Below are 18,051 nucleotides of genomic sequence, written 5' to 3'. Positions count from 1 at the left end.
GCTGTCTCTTGAGTTTTTGATCTTAGCCATTTTGATTAGTATAAGGTAAAATCTCAGGATCATTTTGATTTGAATTTTCCTGATTAATAAGGATGTTGAACATTTCTTTATGTGCTTCTGAGCTATTCTAGATTCCTCTGTTGAGACTTTTCTGTACCCCATTACTTAATTGGGTTATTTGGTTTTTTGGAGTCTAACTTCTTGAGCTCTTTGTATATTTTGGATATTAGCCTCTGTCAGATGTAGGGTTAGTGAAGATCTTTTCCCAGTATATAGGATGCCATTTTGTCCTGTGTCCAGTGCCCTTTGTCTTACGGAAGCTTTTCAGTGTTATGAATTTCTGTTTTTTAATTGTTGATCTTTGAGCCTGAGTTTAGAAATTGGAGAAGCAGATTGGTAAAATACTACAAAATTCAGCAACTTCTAACCTAAACAATTGAATCATGGCTAAAGTATAAGATTTGCCCAAGAGCCAACTTACAATTTCCTTTCTTCAAAAAAAACAAAAAAAAAAACAAAAAAAAACAAAAAAAAACAAAGGACTAAAACATGCTGACGAAAATCTCAGTATAACTGTAGCAGCCTCCAAGAATGTGGAGTTAAATAGGTTGCCCATGAGGATGGCTGACAAATTTGTAAAGGAGACTCGCATTGTGGATGATTCCAGAGGAAAGGTATACAGCAGAGAGAGTTTGGCCATGGAAACCAGAGGCAGTGGTTCTGTTCTCTATTGTGGCCAGACCTCTTTTGACAAGCTGATTTATCTATACATGGATATGTTTATACTGTGTATATGTACATACATCCCCATAGGATCTTTATATAAGAAAGCTTCATTTTAATGACCTTAGTGGGACAAGTTGATTTTAGATAGATAATATATATGTGTGTACACACACATACATACATACATACATACATATGTAGATACTGATATATGTGTAAGTAATATATGTATTTAATTTATGTAATTTGATAAGTTTGGACACACGAGAACATCATAACATTATCTTAATATTTATGGTGTTAGACACAATGAACAACTTCCAAAGTTTCAATATGTTCCTCATTCTTGTTCTTTGCACCAAGAAGGAAAAAGGCAGGCCGTCTCGGATTGCTTGAGTGGAAGCCAATGACAAATTATGGAGTTTGCTGTCCATATAATTTACACTTAATCTCTATTTCCTTCATACTACAGACTCACAAAACTGGTCATGCAAATTCATATTCATAAACAATCATAGAAAGATTTGTACCACAATATTGTAAAATGTAGGACATAATCTACACATCCGTTAAAAGAGAAGAGAGAAGTTAAGAATGTCACGTAAAATACCCAGTATCAGAAAGTACATCTTTGTCCCTAATAACTATTTCTCATAGTGCTGGGAGATTTTTTACATGCTACCAAAAGAGAGTAATAATAATCAATATCACACAAGTACAAACTCTGTGAGCTACAATAAAGACATAAATATAAGACATATGCACTGGGTCAATAGTGCCTTAAATATGGTGGGAATAACCAACCTCCTTTTCACTGGATTCAAGGCATGGTCCCTGAAGTGGAACATACTTGGCAAAAGCCTGAGAATAGATAGGTCATGATCCCTAGTGAAAATGCACTGCCAATGAACACAACAATAAAATGATCCTAAGGACATCATCGCTATACCCAGAGCTATTACATCACTCAACCCTCATCAGAGAAAGTTCTTCTTACTGAAGTGGGTGACTAACACAGAGACACACAGCTGGACAATATACAGAGAGTGAAAGAATTTGGAATGCTCAGTCCTTAATGAGATGTCTTCATCAACCCCCTCTCCTCAAGGCTCAAGGACTTATGTGAAAGAGGGAGTTGAAAGACTGTAAGAGCAAGAAGTGGTGGACAAGGTCTGTAAAAGAGTTTGTTCAAGACCAAATGAGAATTCCTAGAGTCTGTCACAGCATGCACAAGACCTTCACAAATTCAAACCAGACTAATTCCCATTAGAGAGATAGGTAAGTGGACACTGAGTCCCATCCCAAGAAGCTCTTTGCAGTTAATGGCTGCTAGGAGAGGGGAAAAATCAGTTTCCTTCAATGGAATGATACTGTGTATATAAATCACTCCAGGGTAGCACTCATGGTCATCAGTGATTGACCAACAATGCAAAAATCTGTGGTTTTCATTGCTGCTTTGTTTTTTATTTGTTCAGTGGTTTTGTGTTTTGTTTTGTTTTTTAAGAAGGAGGAAAAACATGATGTGTGCGGGCAGGGAGGAACAATAGAGCCTTAGAAAGTTAATGGAGAAGACAGAATAGAATCAAAATATAAAATGTATCAAAAATATAGCTTAAAAATGCAAGGAGCATGCTTTTCAAACATTCATGACCATTTATAAAAAACATTCATGATATACCCATCCTTTGTCAAGTCTCAATGAATTTAATATCTGTGCATCTCATGATGTATAAATTTCATCTGAATTATGAAGAGAGTGGTATCATCAGGATACCAGAATATGACGTTCCAGTGTCCATCCTCCCAGAAATACCAGTTTTAACTATCCATGCAGAAAAATATGTTCACAAATATTAATAAAGCCAGACTGATGCATCACAGAAACCAGAAAAGGCCCAACAAAAGAGGATAAAGACACTCTCACAGCTCCTTTGAAATTAATTAATTTTTGGTGATCTATTGTATGGATGTCATAGTTTTCTATATATTGCTATGATAAATTATTAAGCAAAACTAATTTGAGGAGGGGAATGTTTATTTCTTTCATCTTACATTACTATATCATAAGCCATCATTGAGGGAGGGAACCCAAGAAGGAACCTAGAGGCAAGAACTCAAACAGAGACATGAAAGAATGCTGCTTACTGTCTTGTGATCTCTGGGTTGATCAGCTCCTCCTCTTACACATTCCAGGTCCACCTGCCTAGGAATGATACTGCCCAAAGTAGACACCCACTTCTTCAGTAGTCTCCCTACTTGATTCTAGTTTGTGTCATGTTAACAGAAACTGACTAGCTTAATAGGACATTCAATAAGGTACTGTACACCTGAGAGTGTTAAACAGTTTAGAAATTCTTACTAGAAATAAATGACAAATATGGTAGGTGATCAATATGTTAGCTACTGCATTCATTGTCATGTATCTTTCTATATATACAGTGGTATACACATCCTTATAAGTATATATAATAATACTTGCCAAATGTATTTTAAGAAAGTTAGAAGAAACATGACTAAAATAAAATTATCTGAGCATAGCCATTAATTTCGGTCTTTTTTGGTTGGCAATTTCACAGCACACCTCCAGTACAGAATTGGTAATGTACAGAATGAATTTTTTTTGTGTTAGTAATTTAAAATTGTCTTTAGGTGTTCTGCATCCTCCTTTTTTATTGTACTGATTTCTATTATTCTTTATTTTATTTTGGTGTGCCTGTGTGTATGTGCGTGTGCACAGGTGTGTATGTATATGGGTGTGTGTACATGCATGTGCATATGTTTGTATGTGTGTATGTGAATGGGTGTGTGTAAGGCATCATTTTTTATCCACTGGCTGAGACCTTCTTTTCACTTTTGTTTTTTCCTAAAGGAAACATTTTATCCTTTAATCTCAGTCCAAGCCCACTGTGGGTTAATAACAAAATATGAAGAAAACAACCTCATCTTCTCACAACATCAATCCAAAATAAAGCTGCTTCCTTGGGGGGCAGACTAAAATCACAAGATAAGAATGGTTAATTTTACTGGTCTGCTGACTTTCTATGAACTAGATATTTAATAAAGTTAAATGGAAAAAGAAAATCACCTTTATCTTTCTCTTGTTGTTCTAAGAGATTACTTACATAGTGGTTTATGAAGGAAAAGAGTGTAAGTAATTCTTTCAACCCTGTCCATCTCAGATAAAGTAAAATGTCCCGATCCCCTGTTCCCAGTGTATACTATTACAAGCTCTATGTACCTCTATTGTGCTCTGGCAACAAGTCCTGAGAGATGCACATCTATTCATCTTCTGAAAGTCAGTCCCACAAGAAAGGCGCATTTGAAAGGCAGAAATATGGGTCATGCTTCTTAAGTTTTTATGATTAAAGAAGGATAAACAAAGAGCATACAAAGCCAAATAAATTCTTTGAAATTCATATCTAAGCTTTTGAGTTTTACCTCTCTCTCTCTCTCTCTCTCTCTCTCTCTCTCTCTCTCTCTCATACACACACACACACACACACACACACACACACACACACATGCATGTACTCTCCCTCCCTTCTTTTCTTAAAAATTAGAAGCATTTCAACTTAGAAAACACTTCTTTTTGTTTTCTTTTTCCTTAGAAAAGTAGAGCATGAACACCTCCTAGTCCTCCTGCCACAGACTCCAGAGTACTGGACTCACAGGAATGCCTACCAGGTGCATCTTTTTAACTCTCTTCATATTAAGTATAATAACTGAAAAAAATATTTTCAGTACAAAAAACCCTTTGCAGCAAAGACTCACTTGCTGTATTCCTATAATTTATTTGTGTCTTACAACTGTACTTTGCCCTTTGTTCTCTTAAATTCATCACAAACTTGTCATCCAGCTCAGGTCCATTGCCCTTCTTTGCTGAGTATTAAAATCCCCTAACACATCTCATTGGTTCAGACTCCCAGAGGCAGAACTGATCTTGCTCATAAACCAAGCCTATAATACCTTTGCTCAAACTCCTTACATCCTCCCCAGTTCCTGCATTACTAACCTAGACTACCATAATACAGAAGTAGCCCAGACTATCTCTACCACTTGGGATTTCCCGCAACTCTTCAAACATCTATAGTTTTAAACTTACATGATACTTAGGAACATAACTTTTGATAATAACAAAATCAAACTACAGAGCTCATTACAATTGTTATTTAAAAAGTGACTGTCTTGTCAGTCAGCAGTGGGAGGAGAGGGCCTTGATCCTGGGAAGTCTCAATGCCCCAGGGTAGGGAAATGCCAGGGTGGGGAGGTGTGAGTGGCTGGGTGAATGGGGAGCATCCTCATAGAAGCAGGGGGAGAGAGGATGGGATGGGAGTTTTCAGAGGGAAAACCGAGAAAGGGAATAACATTTGAAATGTAAATTAAGAAAATATCCAATAAAAAAAAGGTAAAAAGTGACTGGTTAACTGTATTCCTTGTACTGTTTCTACAAAATACCTTTCTCGATCATAGCAAACAATCTTCCTCCCTAAATAAATACCCCAGTACACTGTGAAGAAGTGAGATTTAAAAGGCGTACTGTTGACCAATGTTTCCCTGCCTTCCTTTCCCAGCTCTTTCTCCTTGGTGACCATCATTCAATTCTTGACTGCGGTGTACTCAACGTTTTAAGTTCTATGTAGAAGTAAGATGATTTGTTCTTCGTACTTGGATTGTTTCACTCAACATTATGTCTTCCAAGTTATTTCATGCTGTTGTCAATGGCAACATCCCCTCCCCTTTATGGTTATGTACTACCCCATGTGTATTCATTGTGTACATACATGCATAAATGTGTTTATGGATACATGTATATATCATAATTCATTTATTCCTTCATATATCAACAGACATTTAGAGCTCTTCTATACACTTCCTAGCATTGATAATGCTGTAATGAAGGAACCATTTCTTCCCAACCTAATTTCCTTCGGATATACTGTTCAATATATGTTTGATCTGTTCTTAATTATTTTTAAGTCCCTGTCGCCTTTATATTAGTGGCGATATTAGTCATTTTTCTCACTACTGTAATAAAAGACATCAGAACAAGGTAATGAAGGAGAGGGTTTAATTTGTCTCATGGCGCAGAGGGTGAAATCTATCATGATGGAGAAAACATGGAAGCTATAGTTGGTCAGTCCATATTGGTAAAAGCTTGCATGAGTAGTTTTCTCACATCTTGACAGATCAGGAAACCAAGTTTGGACAAGAGGCAAGATCCACCTATAGCCCTCAAGGCTTTCCTGTAGTGACCTGTAGCCCCTTTGACCTAACTGCCCCACAAGCTTCCCAAACAACACAGTCATGACAAACCTTTAGTCATGTGGGACTATGGGGAGCATTTTAATGTATATTATGATAATAGTTATAGAAGCCCATGTTCCCAGCCATGGAGACAACAGACAAGGGTCCGATTTTCTGAAAATCCTTGGCAACATTTGTTACCTGTCTTTTTGATAGCAGCCACCCTATCCTAATTGATGTGGGGGATGTCTCACTCTGGTATTGATTTCTACTTCTCTAATGAGTGGATGGATTTCCTTTTTGTTTTGGTACTGTCCATTCTATGCCATCTTTGTAACTTGTACTCACTCTTAAAGAAAATTCTGCTGCTATTAGATTACAGTCATTCCTCTTATGTTTTTACAACAGTTTAATCCTTTATCGGGTAGATGGGTTGCATCCTTTCTCTCAACTTCCATGCTGCCTTTCATTTTATTAAATGTTTACCTTGCTCTCCAAAAGCTTTTACATTTCATGCAATCACATGCATTGTTTCCGTTTCTTGACTTATTGGCTTAACATTCAAAATATTATTATTGAAGCCAAACTGAAGAGTTTCTGCCTTATATTTTATTCTGAGAGTTTTATGATATGCAAATGTTTAACATGTTCTAATCTTTTTGTATGGTGGGAAAGGGATAAACTTTATTTTGATTGCATACATTCAGTTTTCCAAGGATCATCTGTTGAAGAGACTATCTAGTATGCGTGGATGGCAAGGTTATTCAACCATAGAAGCCTTGGTTTATTTCTTGGCTGTTCTGTGCACTTGACTTTATGTAGTGGCTGCCGTCTCTTGAGTTCTATGACTGTAATATAAACTGAATGAAGGGAAGTATGGGATTTATACCTTTGTTCCTTCATAAGATTGTTCTGTTGCCTCAGGTATTTTGTGCTTTGAAGTCATTAAAAATTTTTTAAATCTGTTCATATATTATTGGGATTTTGTTAGTGATTGCTCAACTGTTTCGATGATCAGGATATTGCTCTAGTTGACATATGGTTTATTACCCAGAGGTTCCAAGATGGAGGCTTGAACCTAAGAGTGACTGTGCCCCGGAGTGCTGGAGGCTCTCAGGCAGGGGCTCCACAGGAATCAATATGGTCAAGGTACCTTCACCATAATAAGTGCATTAAAATTTGACTTATTAGAGTAGATCAGGTCTAGTAAGTGTATATTTGTTCCTGTGATACGGTTATATAAAGAGTGAGCCTGAGGCCTGGAGAGATGGCTCAGGGGTTAAGAGAGCTGCCCCTTACAGCAGAGAACCCAGGTTCAATTCCTACATCCACACTGTGGTTCATAGCCCTCTATAGATCCAGATTCAGCTGATCTAATCTAATGTCTTCTCTGGCCTCCGGGGGCACACAAGTAGAGTTGAGGTGGGTGTTAAACCCAGGCAAAACACCTATAAATAAAAAATTTACTTTTTAATGATTTGGAGACTGTAGAAATTTCTCAGTGTTAATAGCTGTAATAAAATATGGCGAAAGGATAGACTCCTGACTTCCATCCCAGGGTATCCCATACTCTCTTCTGGCCCCAGTCGCACCAGACACCAATATGGTGAACACAACTACATATAGGCAAAGGCAAACCATCCATATACATTAAGTAAATGAATAAACAAATTAATTTATATTTTTTTTAAATTTATTTTATTTTATTTTATTTTGTTTTTTTTTATTAACTTGAGTATTTCTTATATACATTTCGAGTGTTATTCCCTTTCCCGGTTTCCGGGCAAACATCCCCCTCCCCCCTCCCCTTCCTTATGTGTGTTCCCCTCCCAACCCTCCCCCCATTGCCGCCCTCCCCCCATAGACTAGTTCACTGGGGGTTCAGTCTTAGCAGGACCCAGGGCTTCCCCTTCCACTGGTGCTCTTACTAGGATATTCATTGCTACCTATGGGGTCAGAGTCCAGGGTCAGTCCATGTATAGTCTTTAGGTAGTGGCTTAGTCCCTGGAAGCTCTGGTTGCTTGGCATTGTTGTACTTTTGGGGTCTCGAGCCCCTTCAAGCTCTTCCAGTTCTTTCTCTGATTCCTTCAATAGGGGACCTGTTCTCAGTTCAGTGGTTTGCTGCTGGCATTCGCCTCTGTATTTGCTGTATTCTGGCTGTGTCTCTCAGGAGCGATCTACATCCGGCTCCTGTCGGTCTGCACTTCTTTGCTTCATCCATCTTGTCTAATTGGGTGGCTGTATATGTATGGGCCACATGTGGGGCAGGCTCTGAATGGGTGTTCCTTCAGTCTCTGTTTTAATCTTTGCCTCTCCCTTCCCTGCCAAGGGTATTCTTTTTCCTCATTTAAAGAAGGAGTGAAGCATTCACATTTTGATCATCCGTCCTGAGTTTTGTTTGTTCTAGGGATCTAGGGTAATTCAAGCATTTGGGCTAATAGCCACTTATCAATGAGTGCATACCACGTATGTCTTTCTGTGATTGGGTTAGCTCACTCAGGATGATATTTTCCAGTTCCAACCATTTGCCTACGAATTTCATAAACTCGTTGTTTTTGATAGCTGAGTAATATTCCATTGTGTAGATGTACCACATTTTCTGTATCCATTCCTCTGTTGGAGGGCATCTGGGTTCTTTCCATTTTCTGGCTATTATAAATAAGGCTGCGATGAACATAGTGGAGCACGTGTCTCTTTTATATGTTGAGGCATCTTTTGGGTATATGCCCAAGAGAGGTATAGCTGGATCCTCAGGCAGTTCAATGTCCAATTTTCTGAGGAACCTCCAGACTGATTTCCAGAATGGTTTTACCAGTCTGCAATCCCACCAACAATGGAGGAGTGTTCCTCTTTCTCCACATGCTCGCCAGCATCTGCTGTCACCTGAGTTTTTGATCTTAGCCAATCGCACTGGTGTGAGGTGAAATCTCAGGGTTGTTTTGATTTGCATTTCCCTTATGACTAAAGATGTTGAACATTTCTTTAGGTGTTTCTCAGCCATTCGGCTTTCCTCAGCTGTGAATTCTTTGTTTAGCTCTGAACCCCATTTTTAATAGGGTTATTTGTTTCCCTGCGGTCTAACTTCTTGAGTTCTTTGTATATTTTGGATATAAGGCCTCTATCTGTTCTAGGATTGGTAAAGATCTTTTCCCAATCTGTTGGTTGCCGTTTTGTCCTAACCACAGTGTCCTTTGCCTTACAGAAGCTTTGCAGTTTTATGAGATCCCATTTGTCGATTCTTGATCTTAGAGCATAAGCCATTGGTGTTTTGTTCAGGAAATTTTTTCCAGTGCCCATGTGTTCCAGATGTTTCCCTAGTTTTTCTTCTATTAGTTTGAGTGTGTCTGGTTTGATGTGGAGGTCCTTGATCCACTTGGACTTAAGCTTTGTACAGGGTGATAAGCATGGATCGATCTGCATTCTTCTACATGTTGCCCTCCAGTTGAACCAGCACCATTTGCTGAAAATGCTATCTTTTTTTCCATTGGATGGTTTTGGCTCCTTTGTCAAAAATCAAGTGACCATAGGTGTGTGGGTTCATTTCTGGGTCTTCAATTCTATTCCATTGGTCTATCTGTCTGTCTCTGTACTAATACCATGCAGTTTTTATCACTATTGCTCTGTAATACTGCTTGAGTTCAGGGATAGTGATTCCCCCTGAAGTCCTTTTATTGTTGAGGATAGCTTTAGCTATCCTGGGTTTTTTGTTATTCCAGATGAATTTGCAAATTGTTCTGTCTAACTCTTTGAAGAATTGGATTGGTATTTTGATGGGGATTGCATTGAATCTGTAGATTGCTTTTGGTAAAATGGCCATTTTTACTATATTAATCCTGCCAATCCATGAGCATGGGAGATCTTTCCATCTTCTGAGGTCTTCTTCAATTTCTTTCCTCAGTGTCTTGAAGTTCTTATTGTACAGATTTTTTACTTGCTTGGTTAAAGTCACACCGAGGTACTTTATATTATTTGGGTCTATTATGAAGGGTGTCGTTTCCCTAATTTCTTTCTCGGCTTGTTTCTCTTTTGTATAGAGGAAGGCAACTGATTTATTTGAGTTAATTTTATACCCAGCCACTTTGCTGAAGTTGTTTATCAGCTTTAGTAGTTCTCTGGTGGAACTTTTGGGATCACTTAAATATACTATCATATCATCTGCAAATAGTGATATTTTGACCTCTTCTTTTCCGATCTGTATCCCCTTGATCTCCTTTTGTTGTCTGATTGCTCTGGCTAGAACTTCAAGAACTATATTGAATAAGTAGGGAGAGAGTGGGCAGCCTTGTCTAGTCCCTGATTTTAGTGGGATTGCTTCAAGTTTCTCTCCATTTAGTTTAATGTTAGCAACTGGTTTGCTGTATATGGCTTTTACTATGTTTAGGTATGGGCCTTGAATTCCTATTCTTTCCAGGACTTTTATCATGAAGGGGTGTTGAATTTTGTCAAATGCTTTCTCAGCATCTAATGAAATAATCATGTGGTGTGTGTGTGTGTGTGTATGTGTATGTGTGGTGTATGTGTGTGTATGTGTGGTGTGTGTGTGTGAGTGTGTGTGTGTGTGTGAGTGTGTGTGTGTATGTGTGCTGTGTGTGTGTGAGTGTGTGTGTGTGTGTGTGTGTGTAGGTACTCACATACATTTGTGAGTGTGCACATGGCATAGTCTAGGTGAAGAAGTTAGAGAACAACTTTCAGGAGTCGATTCCCTCCATCTACCATGTAAGTTCCAAAGATCAAACTCAGGTGGGCTCTCAGGATGGCAATCCACACCTGCATCTGCTAAGCCATTTCATGTCTCACAAGCCTCCTAAGTGTTTTGGGTTTTGGTTAGTTGGGAAATTTTGGGGGGGAGGGGGCATCTCACATATTACAAGCTTGCCTCAGATTTGCTAAGAAGCCTATGATGATTTTGAACTTCTGGCTTTTGCTCTCACCTCTCAAATTCTGATATTACATATATCATATAGATATACCCTGCCTCAGGTGTCCCCATAAATACTTCATGCTATACAGGCCATCAAGCCCAGGCCTTCATGCATGCATGTGGTCAGAATGTGTCTCCAATGCCCTACTCACTTTGATATTTTCTCATCTGTATGGTTTCAGTCAGTTTCTGGGTTTATTTCAAAGGAAATTGATCTGTTTGTTTGGTGCACCAAAGATAGACAGCCAGGGACCTCCTACTCTAAAATTTTACTGATGTTGACTTCTCAGAAAATTTGAAAACTGAAATGAATTTCAGTGTCACTTAGAAAAATAAAACATGAACTGTATGACTGAGTGCTTAGGTCATTCTACTTTTGCCACTGTCACCTAAGTTATCAGACAAGATAAGAAATAAGATTAGAGATGAAGAAGCCAGTTTCACAAATCATAGGACTATGTAAACCAAAAGGATAAATAAATAAGTAAGTTAATTAGAGGACGAACTAGTGGGCTGGAAAAGATAACAGTATAAAAGTTATAATTTATTGTTAATACTGAATAAAAAATTTCACTTCAATAAGCTGCAGTTTAATACTTGCAACAAATAAGAACACTTCTAAGACTACATATACAGAAACCTGCAAATTCCATGTAATCAATACCATGAAAAGGATTATGAATCTTTAAGCATCTTGAGCTTTATGAATTGGGAGCAGTAAGACAAATAAGGGATCCTTTAGACTCTTCTTCCCCTGCATGAATGATGACATCACCAACTGGGCAGCCACTAGCCAAATGAATGGGACTGGAACCCTCAGCCTGAGACAGAGGGAAAGACATGCATGCCTTCTACTTCACAATTTTGTTTTGAGATCTTCAAAACAGCAAGGTCCACTAGCATAGAACATCACTGAGATTTGCCATTCAGTTTAATGCGTGCTGCTAATATTTTAGCACTGACCTGAATCACATCTGTGCCATTAGCATTCTGTCGGCTTCTGTAATGATTGCCACATGATTTTGTGTGCAGAAGCACAATTGTACAGAATATAAATACAAAATTGATAAGCAAAAGCACTCTGAAGCCTGTGTTTTCATCAGATAAGGTCATGATTGCTTTACAAAATGTTCTTTAAAGATATAGCCTATCGTAGAAGACTGATCCCCTCACCCCAGCTTCAGTGAATGACTCCATACACATCGCATATGGACAGTACTAATTGGAGTTAGCTATCAAAAAAAAGGGGGGGAGATATAAAGTTGGAAGGAGGCATGTTAGGGATGGGTTGAAGGGAGAAAACAAAGATGATCCCAATTATCTTGTTAAATTATGGAATTCTCAAAGAGTAAAATAAATATATGATAAACAAATATTATTTTAAAGGCATATCGTGAATATAATGATTATGTTTTTCTATTGTCATTCTCCTGAAGATAGGCCACAAAACCTAGAATCATTCCCCAATGATAAAGAGAAGTGTCCTTGATACAGCACTATCTTCTTTGCCAAGGTTTCCAGACTGTCATCAGGGCAGCTTAATAAGCAGAAAAGGTCATTAATCTAAAGTTATTACAGTAAATTTCCATGGGAGAATAAGAAGTCACCAGAAGTCATTCAAATAACAACAGAAGCATATGCCAAATTGCTGTGGTGCTCCACATGGTCTCCATGGACCACTTATTTGGTACATTAGAGCCTTTCTTAAGAAAGCTCACCTTTGAAGAAAAGCAGTGCGTTCTCATTTTCAAATTTCGTTAGGTGCGCAGGTAATTCTGGCAGAACTAAACATGAGTGTGTACACACACCCCTCTTCCTTGAAGATGCCTACCTTACCTTAAAGCTTGGATATGAAGGACATGTCCCTCTACTCTGTCCATTACCACTTCAGTGAGTGATATTCTCCATTTTCCTCTTCATCTTTACAATTATTTTGAAGAGACTACCTGTCCTGAGTTTATGGTATCGTAAACGTTTAACACTTTATGTTTAGTGGCAATCAAAGTTCTATGATGAAGATGATATGAAAATGTGGCAGTCTTTTCTCTATCAGCATTGACAGAAATGTTTAGCTTATGATGGTAAATAAGAAAACAAGTTTTCCTTGTCTTATCTCAGCTCTGTTTAATCCCACGTTTAATTCTGACCACATATTAAGTATTTGGAAAGAGGAAATTGTTTGGTCTCTTGAGAAATTCAGTATCTGGTAAAAACAAAGAGACATAATTTTTATATAATCTTATAATTTTTGGTAAACTGTGGTAATTCCCAAGAGAAAGATTATGTATGTAAACAAGGTAATGACAAGAGACTTCAGGAGTATAGCAATACTTTAGTGGATTATTCAACAAGAGAATTAAAATAAGTCAACAAGTTCTCTCCTAAAGAAAGCTCACTGGCAGAGAGAATAGGCCAACGATGTATGAGAACAAAAATTCTACAGTTCTGTAACCCGTGAAAAGAGGAAAATGTCAGGTACAGATTAAGAAAACAAAGCTCTTGGGATGGACAAGTGTGGGTCATCAGAGCCTCATGTAAGTGGGCAGAAAATGAGCACTCTTTGATGGATTTCTTTTCTAAAGGTCAATTTTATTTTGGATAGATTATTCTCAGGCTGGTGACTGGATTTCAAAAAGGTCAAGTTTGAAAAATGGAAGACCAATTACAGTGGAGGGTGAGAGACAATTAGAGAATTTCAAGCAGGAGAGTTGGTGAATTGGCCAAGATTGGAGAAATATTTTGGAATATAAATTTGGGAGATCTGAGGTGTGTTAGGATAGCAAAAGAGTCTGAGGCTAAGTCTAAGAAGGCTTTCTTGGGTTCATTGGTTCATGGTTGGAGTGAATGAGAAAGAGAGAGAGAGAGAGAGAGAGAGAGAGAGAGAGAGAGAGAGAGAGAGAGAGAGAGAGAGATTCTGAAACAGAATACGTAAAGGCTTTAGGAGCAAATGGAGGTTCAGGGTAGCAGACTCTGGGTTCACCAGTTCTATATTTTAGAAAAGGAATGGGTACAATGCTTCACTTAGAATTTGGATCTAAATGGAAAGGGACTTAAACAGAACTCTGGGGGCAGCCAATACTTTGAAGAAATAGAATGTGAAAATAGAATAAAGTATCCCTCTAGAGGAAAGGAGTTATCTGATCAATACTAGGGGAAGAGAAACACTAAGTAATTGAATCCATAAATCTAATGAAACAATTCTTCATTCTAAAACAATGCGTATTATCTCTCATTATTGCAAAGGATTTCCAAAGGTGATGTTAACTTATTAGAGACAAATAGCATTCATCTAAACCTTAAATTCCATCTCCTAGATGATGTTCAGCACCATGCTTTAAAAAAGCATACTTTTGTGCGACCTGTATAGACTGTTTTATTTTTCAACTACTTTAAAGATCTCTTGTTGTGTGACAAAAGTTTCCTGGGGAGAAGCTGCACTGTCAAAGAATTTTAATCCAGCAACATAGTTGCTCTGGCAAGGGATCATATCCAAAGATAAAATCCAGCCAGAATGCAGGCAAGCCATAGATTACAGTATGGTGTGGATGGAGTACAGACATTCTTAGCACACCCTTTTCATCTTTAACAATGAAGGTAAGGTTACTTTGTAGAAGGAAGCACCCATGTTTGAAAGTGGCATCTAATTGAGGGGCAGACAAAGTCATAAATCAAAGAAAGACTTAACAGGATGATTCAAAGGTAGGGTACACCCAACTGTCCTGAGAAAAAGACGGGGAAGAGAAACTACTAAAAAACAGTGAGAGAGAAAAAGGACTTTGGGTGCAGTGGGTGACGAATGGCTTGTGTATATGGCACTTTCACGGGGACAGTTTTATAGTCAGGCTACAGAGTCAATAAGTTAGACATAGGTGAAGACAGAATGGGCCAGAGAATGAGAAGGAGTCAAAGGGTTGAACATGTTGCCAAAGTTTGTATGAGGCCAGGCATAACAATTCAGTCAGAAGCCAAGAGAAGCCAGATTGAATCACTCAGCTTGGAAGATTAGATTGTACCGAGGTTAGGAGCTTCCAGGCCTAGGACTGACAATAGTTAGAACAAAGAAGGAAACATTCTGAGCTCAGCCCAAGTCATGCATTTGCACAGCTTAGGTACAGCCCTCATCTCATCACTTCAGCTGAAGAAATGAAAGGGACAGGCTGCTACTCTGTTCCTGTGTCTAGAGGGCTCCAGGTTGGTTGGTTGTGGGCCAGGAATGTGAGCGGAAGTGGTGGTCTCCCCTGTGCTCTCAGGATTGTCTTCACTTCTGAGAGTCTCACTCTCTCCCCCATAGGATCTGGGTACAGAGAGCTGTGGGACAGGGTCAGCTGTGGGCGCAGATGGAAACTGGAAGGGATGCTTTTCAATTTTATGAGGTCCCATTTGTCGATCTTGATCTTAGATGATAAGCCATTGGTATTCTGTTCAGGAAATTTCCTCCTGTGCCAATGTGTCCGGGGTTCTTTCGCATTTTCTCTTCTACTAGACTCATCTTATCTGCTTTTATGTGGAGGTCTGGGAGGAGTCTAATGGATCTTTTTGGTTGCAGGGACTTTCTGAAGCCATTAAGCGTTGCTTACAGCTCTTTCCACCGCCATCTTGGTTCTGTGTTCTCAGCACAAAATGCCCGGTGAAACCACAGAAACCGTCCCTGCTACAGAGCAGGAGTTGCCACAGCTCAGGCTGAGACAGGATTGGGAACAGAGTCTGACAGTGATGAATCGGTGCCAGAGCTCGAGGAACAAGATTCTACAAAGACAGTCACACAACAAGCCGAGCTGGCAGCCATGGCTGAGACAGACAAAGAACCGGTTAGAAAAGCCAAAGGAGTCGGAGTGAGAAGAAGGTGAGGAAGGTTATGTCCAAACTGGGTCTTCGACAGGTTACAGGGGCTATGAGAGTCACTCTCCAGAAATCTAAAAGTATCCTCTTGGTCATCACAAAACTGGATGTCTACAAGAGCCTACATAGTGTTTGAGAAAGCCAAGATGGAAAATTTGTCTCAGTAAGCAGCTGCTGAGAGATGCAAAGTACAAAGTGAACTGTTTCAAACATTCAAGAAAACACTCAGACTCCAACCATCCAAGAGGAGAGTGAAGAAGAAGAGGTTGATAAAATGGGTGTGGGAGTTAAGGACATAGAATTGGTCATGTCACAAGCAAATATATCGGTAGCAAAGGCTGAGCCCTGAAAAACAACAGTAAGGATATATGGGAATATTATTTTGGAATTAACAGTGTAACTATTTGACAGCAAGGACACCCCTGCCTCTTTAACCCCGTTTTTGTTGTTGTTGTTGTTGTTGTTGTTGTTGTTGTTGTTGTTGTTTTGGGGGGTTTTTTTGGTGTTTAAAAAGAGGAACTACAGCTTGGTACTGTTTCTATCACTAATAAAGTCATGGCTTCTTGTTAAAAAAAAAAAGAGTTGTTTACTTTCTGTCTTAAGGAGCTTCCCAGTAGGATAGGCTGTGTGAATCACAGAGAAAAATGATACACAGCACTTACTAGTATAAAATTTAAGTAATAGGCTTTCTGAATATCAATCCAGTCCCTAGTCAACTAAACATAAAAAACATCTATAATTTTTTTTTCAAAAAACAAGTGGGGTGAATTTGCCAGATATTCCACAGGATATGCCTTATATTTTCTCAACAAATACTCCAAGACTTTCATTTCAGGCACTATATTATGTGTTTGCTGCAGACAGATAGAGTGAAAGAAAAGATCCAACATCCCAGGGTCCTATCTTATGGGAAAAGCATGGGTAAACATGTCAAGTAAACTGGTATTCTAATAGAATTCACAAGGTACAATCAGGTCAAGGGTACACAGAGTGAAATTTCCATGCTAACAACCATCACCTTTAAAGGGGACAGTATTCTAGAAAGTAACCCTCTGTAAATTAAATGGTAATATTATCAAACAACTCCTTGTCAAGAAAATACATTTTACTATTTCTCAGTGTACTAAGAAAAATGAGATCATTTTGGTTTGGTTTTAGAAAGTTTGAACTCAGCCTTTATCTTCTAGAATTGTGGTAAGTTTCAGAAAGAGAAACAGTGTTTCCATACTGTAAAGCAAAACAGAGGACATCTGTTACTGTTGTAAATTGTTTACAATGTTACTGAACAGTCTTTATTTGGAAACTGCTATATTTCTTATAAGCCAGTGTAGATCAAATTAAGGTGTGTAAACGTTATTTGCAGAAAAATTTTATTTATAACGTTAGATCTTAACGCACACAAAAAAAATTCAAAATCATGCTTAATAGCACAGTTAGATAGGAAGATCCCAAGGTTAAGGTTAGCCTGTACAATTTAACAGGGTCTGTTCCCAAACTATAAAATAACAAGAAGGGGCCAATAAGATAGTTTATATAATCTAAAGGCATTTGTCTATAAACCTAATGACTTCATACACATATAGACACATGCATATACATTATACATATATAATATGTATATTATATTATGCATATAGACACATGTTATTTTATATATTTTCAATAAATATTTTGCAACACCATCACCACCTTCACCATTATCACCATCATCATCACCACCACCACCACCACTACCACCACCATCATCATCATCACAATTACAGTTATCTTGAACTTTTGTGTCTCTTGTTTTCTATGTGTAAAACCACAAAAGGTTATTTCATGGCTATTCTGGATGCAATGAGAACACACATCCTTTGCTTTGACAGTTTTGGTGCCTTATCTCCTGTTCTCTACTTCACTGTGGGCAAAGATGAGAGTCTCATATATCTACATGCTTTGCTCTACTGCCCTGGAGATAACATAGTCAGCAACCAACAGAAAGCTTTGGAGGCTGAGCAACCTTAACTCACCTGAAACTAAAATCAGAGGACTATTGCTAACGTCAGTTTCACTGGGATTCATAAAGGCAGTAGCCATAGCAACATCATTTCCTCAGGACATAGAAATGCTACACTTAATATTTCTTAATAGAGAATATGAAGGTTAGGTTATCACAAACTCTGCATATCCTGTTTACCCACCACCTCCACTCGGGTCCATTTTCATTCACGAAGAGCTTGTTAGGCATAAAGGATCGCTATGGACTTAAGAGGAAAAATACACAGAACAGGTTTTCTCATTGGAGGATAGTGCTAGAGGATTTAGGAAAATCTGAGGGA

General features: G+C 38.4%; 1 long non-coding RNA gene and 1 pseudogene across 1 annotated transcript in view; one reads left to right on the top strand and one right to left on the bottom strand.

The window, feature by feature from the left end:
* LOC148002488 (uncharacterized) overlaps positions 1 to 18,051 on the bottom strand; it is a 144,058-nt gene that overhangs the window by 24,251 nt on the left and 101,756 nt on the right. The gene's annotated exons all lie outside the window — the stretch shown is intronic.
* Naca-ps1 (nascent polypeptide associated complex subunit alpha, pseudogene 1) lies at positions 15,498 to 16,138 on the top strand (annotated as a pseudogene).

The sequence above is a fragment of the Rattus norvegicus genome, chromosome 11, assembly GCF_021556685.1.
Source record: "Rattus norvegicus strain SHRSP/BbbUtx chromosome 11, alternate assembly SHRSP_T2T, whole genome shotgun sequence".
In the NCBI taxonomy this organism is placed as follows: domain Eukaryota; kingdom Metazoa; phylum Chordata; class Mammalia; order Rodentia; family Muridae; genus Rattus; species Rattus norvegicus.
The sequence above is the reverse complement of the archived record's forward strand: the minus strand, read 5'-3'. Positions and strand labels throughout refer to the sequence as shown.